The sequence below is a fragment of the Elephantulus edwardii genome, unplaced genomic scaffold (assembly GCF_000299155.1).
Source record: "Elephantulus edwardii isolate Elephantulus edwardi_28Jun2011 unplaced genomic scaffold, EleEdw1.0 scaffold00099, whole genome shotgun sequence".
NCBI classification, from domain to species: domain Eukaryota; kingdom Metazoa; phylum Chordata; class Mammalia; order Macroscelidea; family Macroscelididae; genus Elephantulus; species Elephantulus edwardii.
This window is the reverse complement of record NW_006399849.1, coordinates 4,326,369-4,334,806: the sequence shown is the minus strand read 5'-3', so window position 1 is coordinate 4,334,806 and position 8,438 is coordinate 4,326,369. Positions and strand designations below refer to the sequence as shown.

Genomic DNA, 8,438 nt, shown 5'->3' with positions numbered 1-8,438 from the left:
GAGGGGTTTGTGCGGGGAGAAGGGTGCAACAATGAATGAATGGAATTCCAAAATCTCTGTAGATGTTCATTGAAATGAAAAATAAACAACCTAAATTTTTTTACAAAAAAGAGTTCCTGTCTTGCCACATCCTCTCCAGTATTTATTACTTGCTGCTCTCTTAAACTTTTGCCACTGCTACTTGAGTGAGATGGTATCTTATTGTGGTTTTGATTTGCACCTCTCTTACTGCCGTTGATTTTGAGCATTTTGTCATGTTTCTGTTGGCCATCTGAATATTTTCCTCTGTGAAAATTATTTCCATGTCTTTTGTGCATTTTATAATTGTGTTATCAGTTTTTTTCTTGTGGAGGCCTTGTAGGATTCGGTAAACTTTTGACATGAGACCCTTGTTTGAAATAGTATTGCCAAATGTTTTTTTCCCAGTCAGTAAGTTTTCTTTTCACTCTGTTGGAAAATGTTTTTGATGCACACAGAGATTTCTTTAGAAGGTCCCATTCATCAATTTTATCCTCTTCAGATTGTGCATTTCTGGCTATGTTTGGCAATCTCTATACGATAGACTGTGCCATCTAAGCTTGATCCCATTTTGTCTCCGGTGGATTTTATGGTTTTGGGCTTTATTCCTAGGTCTCTGATCTACCTTGAGTTGATTTTTTTTTTTGTATGGTATGAGATGTGGATTCTGTTTCCGCTTTCTGCAGGTAGCAATCTCGTTTTGCCAGCACCATTTGTCATTTCCCCATTTGATTTTTATTTTCTTGTCGAATATCAGTTGACCAGAGATAGCTAGGTCTATTTCTGGGTTCTCAGTTCTGTTCCATTGTTTTATGTGCCTGTCATTGTACTAGTACCATGCTGTTTTGGTTACTACGGCTATGTAGTAGGTTTTGAGGTCAGGGAGTGTCATGCCTTCCTCATCATTTTTGTTTTTCAGAAATGCTTTTCTTGTTCAGGGTCTCTTTCCTCTCCAATTAAACTTGACAGTTTCCCTTTAGATCTCCTGGAAAAATGAATTTGGCATCTGTATTGAGATTACGTTAAATGTGTAGATTGCTTTTGGTAGGATTATCATTTTTATAATATTAAGTCTTCCTATTCATGAACAGGGCACATTTTTCTATTTCTTTATGTCTTTTATTGTGTCTTGCTCTGTAGTTTTCTTTGTATAGATCTTTTGTATCTCTAGTTAGGTTCACTCCCAAATATCTCAGTTTGTGGTTGACTATTGTAAATGGTATTACTTTCTTGGTTTCCTTCTCTGTGTTCTCTTTGTTATTGTAGAGAAATCCCACTGATTTTTGGGGTATTGATCTTATATCCTGCCACTCTTAATTTGGCCTGCTACCTCTAACAGTTTTTTTGTTGATTTTTTGGGGGGGGAGTTTCTTTGGACACTATTATATCAACTGCATATTGCAGTAGTTTAACGATCTTTTTGCCAATCTGGATGTCTATTAATTGTATTTCTTGTCACAGTTCCCTAGTAATCACTTCTAATACAGTATTGAATAGAAGTGGTGACAGTAGGCATTCTTGTTTGATCTCTGTTGGCAAGGAGAATGCTTTTAATATTTCTCCATTCAGAATGATGTTGGCTCTTGGTTTTGCATTTGTATTATTCACTATGTTGAGTGAATTCCCTTCTATTCCAATTTTGCTGAGTGTCTTTATCAAGAGGGGATTTTTTTTTGAAGATGCCTTTTCTGCATCAATTGCTAAGATCATGTGGTTCATATGGTTTTTGTTATTTACTTTGTTAATATGGTGAATGATGTTGGTTGTTTTCTTATGTTGAACTATCCTTGAATATCTGTTATGAATCCCACTTGGTCATGATGAATTATTTTTTTATATGCTTTTGGGTTTTTTGGCTATAATTTTTTTTATGATTTTTGCATCTATATTCATGAGAGATATTTATTGGTCTGTAATTTTGTAATTTTGGTATTAGGGTTATGCTTGCTTTATAGAATGACTCTGGAAGTGTTTCTTCTTTTTCAATTTCTTGAAATTAAGTAGAATTGGTGATAGATCCTCTCTGCATGTTTGGTAGAATTCAATTGTGAAACCATCTGGTCCAAGACTTTTCTTATGGGGAACTCAAAAAGGCCTGTTCAGTTTTTTCTGTGATGGATCTGTTCAAGTGTTCTTCATCTGTCCTTGTCAAACTGGCTAAGGTATGACTTTCAAGGAATTTGTCCATTTCCTGTAGGTTTTTAAATTTTATCAGAGTTTAGCTTTTCATAGTACTTTAGTATTATGAATTGAATTTAATTTTTGGTTCTGTTATAATGTCACCTCTATCACTTCTGAATTGAGTCTTCTCTTTATTTTCTTTTGTTAAGTTTGCCAGTTGTTTGTCAGTTTTATTGACCCTTTCAAAAAACCAGTTCCTCGTCATATTGATGGTTTCAATTGTTTTTCTGTTTTCTGTCTCTTGATTTTAGTTCTTGTCCTTACAATTTCTTTTCTTCCAAAGGCTGTTTGGCCACATTGTTATTCTTTTACTATTTGATCAAGGTGTAGAGTTAGATCATTAAATTTTTTTCTTTCTTTTTTATGTGTGTGCTTGTTGCTATGAACTGCCCCCTGAGGACTGCCTTTGGTATGTTGTATTTTCATTGGTTTCAAGGAATGTTTTTTTTAGTTTATTCTTTATTTCTTTTATAACCCAATTTTGTTCTAGGAGAGAGATACTCAGTTTCCACATGAGTGGTTTTGTAAGCTTTATCTTCCTGTGGTTAATTTCTAGTTATATGGCATTGTGATCGGAGAAGATACTTTGTATTATTTCATGGTTTTTTAATTTGTTGAAGCTTATTTTGTGTCCTAATATGTGATTGATTCTGGAGAATATACCATGTGCACTTGAAAGGAAAGTGAATTGAGTTTTAGTTGGGTGCTGTACCCTGAACACATCCACAAGGTCGAGTTGGCTGATGTGTAGTTTAGATCTTATGCATTTTTGTTGAGTTTCCTTTGGATTGACCTATTCTTTGTTAATAGCAGTGCACTGAAATCTCCTACCACTATTGTGATGTTTTCTATTTCTTTCTTCTCCTACCGCTATTGGGGTACTATTTCTTTCTTCAATTCTGTTAACCATTGTTCTGTGTATTTTGCTACAGTTATGTCTTGTTGATCTATTGTGCCTTTAGTTGGTATGTAATGTCCTTCCTTATCTTAGCTTTTTTTCTTTCCAGAAAAGGATATTTTTTTAAAATATGGATTCATGAATTTTTCGTATCATCCTTGTGCAGGGGCCATGCTGATCCTCTCTGTATTGTTCTAATTTTAGTATATGTGCTGCCGAAGTGAGCGCCCTTTCTTTTATTATGGTTTTCATTCTGAAATCTATTTTATCAGAAATTCATATTGCCATTCCTGCTTTTGTGAGGTTGCCGTTTGCTTAGTATATATTTTTTTTCCCCAGCGTTTGATTTTTAGCCAGTCTTTTTCTAATTTTTTTAGGTGTGTCTCTTTTAGGTAATATATGGGTTTTGGTTTTCTATTCATTCTGTTATTCTTTTTCTCTTAATTGGTGCATTTAGTCCATTCACATTAAGTATGATTATTGTCAGGCCAGGTTTTACTTTTACTATTTTCATTTAAAATTTCTTGTACTTTTGATCTTGTTTTCACAAATATTTAAGTTACTTCTTTTCTGCAAAAGATCTAATTTATCTTTTATATTTGATGGAGAGCTTTGCCAGGTATACGTTCCTTGGCTGACAATTGTTTTCTTTCAACTTTCTGTATATGCTAACCCATTGTCTTCTAGTACACATGGTTTCTCCTGAGAAATCAGAACTTTTTTTTTTGTGAGAAAAATTTATGTTTAGAATCAGCCCGCTGGACTCAGTTTAGATGATCCCAATTTTGTGGGCAACAGCCAAAGCATCATAATCAGGAGCAAGTCGAACATAGGCCTTCTTCTCTCCATCAGGCCTAATCAAAGTGTTGACCTTAGCCACATCAATGTCATAGAGCTTCTTTACAGCTTGTTTAATTTGGTGCTTTTTGGCCTTGACATCCACAATGAACACAAGTGTGTTGTTATCTTCTATCTTCTTCGTAGCTGTCTCAGTGGTCAGGGGAAATTTGATGATGGCATAGTGGTCAAGCTTGTTTCTCCTGGGGGCGCTCTTCTGGGGGTATTTGGGCTGCCGTCGGAGTCTCAGCATCTTAGGCCGCCGGAAGGTGGGTGACGTGAGGATCGTCTTTTTTTTTTTGGCTGTGGATGCCCTTCAGGATTGCCTTCTTGGCCTTTAATGCCTTTGCTTTGGCTTCAGTTTTGGGAGGGGCAGGGGCTTCCTTCTTGGCTTTTGGCGCCATCTTCATAGAAAGGCGAGAAATCAGCACTTAATCTAATTGTTTCCCCTTTGCAGGTGACTTTGTTTTTCTCATTCTGCTTTTAGAATTCTATCATCTTTTAATTTGGAGAATTTGACAGTGATATGTCTTAATGTTTTTCTTTTTGTGTCTCATCTATTTGGTGTTTGCTGTGCTTCTTTTTTCTGGATTTCCCCATTCTTCAAAATACCTGGGAAGTGTTGTTTGTTTTTTTTCCCCTTCCTGGTACTTCTACAATTTTCTCAATGATTCCACTTTCACTCCCCTGTTTCTGGAATTCCAGTCATATGTATGTTGTTCCTTTTGATGTCATCCCACATGGTTCTAATGTTTTCTTCATTTTCTTTACGTTTGATCTCTGGTTTTTCTTCTAGTATGTTTCCTGTGAAGCTCTTGTCTTCCAGCTCACTGGCCCTCTGTTTATCTTTTCAGTTCTATTTTACTGTGCTACAGGCCATGGTCTTCACAATCACTTGTTATGCATCAGAGAGTTGGACAGTGACCAAGGAGGATAGAAGGAGAATTGATGCCTTTGAGCTGTGGTGCTGGAGAAGAGTATTGAGAATACCATGGACTGCTAGGAAAACAAACAGATTTGTCCTGGAGAGGGTTAAACTGGGTGGCTCCTTGGAGGCAAGGATTCTGAGGCTCCGTCTAACATACTTTGGACGTGTTGTGAGGAGAGACCGGTCCTTAGAGAGGGACATCATGCTTGGGAGGGTGGAGGGACAGCGCAGGAGGGGAAGGCCCTCTATGAGGTGGATTGATTCAGTGACTGGGATAATCGGGATGGGAGTGTCAGAGACAGTGCGATTGGCACAGGACAGAGCAGAGTATAGGGCTGTTGTACATAGGGTCGCTATGAGTCACAAGCGACTCGACGGCACATAGCAACAACAACAACAAACAACCAGCATGTTAGATACTCCTGTCATTTTGATCTTAATATTCTCAGTTTAATTTTCCTGCTTTTCTATTATTTCTAATACTCTATTGGCTATACCCTCTCTGTCTTGTGTTGATTTTTTAAGTTCTTATGCCTGTTTATGTATACTATCAATTCTTTCTTTCGTCTTTTACATTTTATTCTGTAGCTGTTCAAGTTGCTTTTATCTGGGGTTATTGCTCTCTTAATTGTTTCTTCCATCATTTGCATCTTCTTTTGTAGCTGTTCAAATACCTCCACATCAACCTAATTCTTCTGGTTCTCTCTTTCTGGGTGTTCATTGTGTCTGCTTTTTTTTAGGAGAAGAGTTATTTCTGTTTTGATTGAGGCAGACTGCTGCTTTCTTGACATTATTTGAGTCTTTTCTTGGTAAATGTTTGTTCATTGTAACTATATAGGTACCTAGAGTATGGCAGTGTTTTGTGAAGGACCTGTATATGTGTGCTCCCTTTTTGGGAAGAACAGTCCACCTGGAGTGGGACTACTGTTGCCCTCCTGGAACTGTATCTCCACCTGGCCTCTTCCACTTAAGCTTTAGAAATCCCAGGTGATGTAGCTAGACAGCTGTGTTTCACCCAAAGTACCTGCATGGGAAATCAGGAAGCCTTTTGTCCTGCATTGTATAATGTAACAGGAATGTTTTCCCCAAAGTACCTGAATAGGAAACAGAAGCTTTTTGATCCATTACCGAACTGGTGTCTCTGCCTCACTTGATCTGTCCTGGTCCCTTCTGCTTGAGCTTAAGTGGTCCCATGTGGTGTAGCTAAACAGCAGTGTTTCCCCCGAAGTCTGTGGGCACAGCACCTCTGCTATTTGTATTTATATCTTTCATTCTAAATATTTGAATACATACAGCAACTTTGGTAGCATTGTTTTATCCATATGAAATTATCTGTTGTTTGAAAGTTTTTGATCCTTTGTGAGCAAACAGATCCATAGTTAAGATTTAAATGTCTCTGAAATCTGAATGGTTATTATTAGGGAGACAGTCTTATAAGGAAGGAGCAGAATGCACAGCTAACCTAAAGGCACATGTTGCCAGGGTTTGAATCTACTGGAGAAAGATGGCAGTCTCCTGCTGTTAAAATTTACTGCCTCGGAAAGCTGATGGAGGGTGTCCATGGCTTAGGACAAACTCAATGGCCGTGAGGTAGTGAGTTGAGGCTTCTGAATTATGATGCACATACATATTTGATGAAACTGTAAAAAAGAAGAGCAAACACTTTGTGTGTAAATATAAAAAGTATATTACTAAATTGAAGGGAAAGTACAGAATAGTTAGTGGTGTAAACTGTGGACAAAATTGTATAGGTATAATTACAGAAACATTTGTGTGCTTAAAAGAAATCTAAATGGTTGCCAGTTGTGTCTGCGTGTGCATGTGCGCACATCATGGTGGATTGGGAATTTAGCAGATGGAGCACAAATGCGGAATCGGGATTTTTCACTGTGCATCATTTTTTATGTTTTTTATATTTGAAATATGAATTGATACTTAGATAGATTGATAATTTAGTTTTTAAAGTGTGCTGACAAATTGTGCTTTAAGAAAATTCAGCAAGCCAGGTTGGGCATGGAGTGGACTCCGCGTGGCGGCGCCCTTGACTGTGTCTCGGCGCAGACCCAGGCTCCAGAGGAGCAGGGGGCTCCGGGACTTAGGACCTAGTTCTCCGCAGGCGGACTGGCAGGCTGCATCGAGATCTGCATCATGTTCACTACCGAGTATGTGAACACGCAGTTGGACAAGAGCACACCCACCTCGGTACCGGGTCATCGGGGACCGCGTGCACCAGACAGCCCGCAGCCGTGGAGTCCTGGGTCTATACCACAGCCTCAGCTCCCGGCTCTATGGTTCCATTCCCAAGGCGGCCGTCAGGTTCAGCATGTTCAAGTTGCTTAGCAACCGCTGCCTGGGCCCTGGGGTGGCAGAGGCCATTGTGTTTTGTGCCCCATGGGGACTATCAAGGTAAAATTCATCCAGGACCAGACTTCCACAAACCCCTAGTACAAAGGATTCTTACACGGTGTCAGGGAAATCGTCCTGGAACAAGGACTAAAGGGCACGTACCAGGGCCTCATGGCCACTGTGCTGAAGCAGGGCTCTAACCAGGCCATCTGCTTCTTCGTCATGACTTCCCTGCGTAACTGGTACTGAGGGGGCAACCCCAACAAGCCCAGGAACCCCCTGGTTACCAGGGTCTTTGGAGCTATAGCGGGTACTGCCAGCGTCTCTGGGAACACTCCACTGGATGTGATCAAGACCCGGATGCAGGGTTTGGAAGCACTCAAGTACCACAACATCTGGGACTGTGACCTGCAGATCCTTAGGAACCAGGGGCTCAAGGCGTTCTACAAGGGCACAGGCCCTCGCCTGGGCTGGGTCTGCCTGGACGTGGCAATCGTGTTTGTCATCTATGATGAGGTGGTGAAGCTGCTCAACAAGATATAGAAGACAGACTCAAAAAAAGAAGAGAGAAGAGAAAAGAAAAAATTCATCAAGAGTGTCTTACAAATGAGTACATTTGAAGATGGACATAAATAATGAAGAAAACATGTACAGCAACTATTATGTACAGTTTACCGTATAATACATTGCTGACCACCACTCATCTGTCAGTTGCTTTATACTCATGGCTTGCATGTTAATGTGATGCTGGAAGCTATGCCACTGGTATTTCAGATACCAAGAGATTTTCACTTGATGGACAAGTTTCAGCAGAACTTCCAGTCTAAAACATGAAAAAAACAGGCCATCAACTTCTGAAGTAATGAAGCCTAGAAAGCACTGTGAATAACAGGAGGACATTGCCTGATAGGATGTCTGAAGATGAACCATTCAATGGGAGGCATTTGAAACACAAAACATTTGAAAGAGCTGCATCCTCAAAGTAAAGTCAACCTTAATGCCTCAAACGGAGTAGAGCTTTCACCCAGTGATGGACCTTCACTTGCTTATGTAGCAAGTTTGAAAATGAAGCAAAACAGCTGCAAACATGCACTAATAATTGGAATGTGAAATACGTGAGGTATAAATTAGGAAAATTTAAAGTTGTCAAAAAAATGAAATGGGACACATACTGACTGATATCTTTGGCATTACTGAGCTGATATGAATTGACATTGGCCATTTTCAATC

General features: G+C 39.2%; 1 pseudogene; it reads left to right on the top strand.

Annotated features, from left to right (window-relative positions):
- The first annotated feature begins 7,185 nt into the window (after window positions 1-7,185).
- On the top strand, window positions 7,186-7,844 carry LOC102862296 (annotated as a pseudogene).
- Window positions 7,845-8,438: the final 594 nt, after the last annotated feature.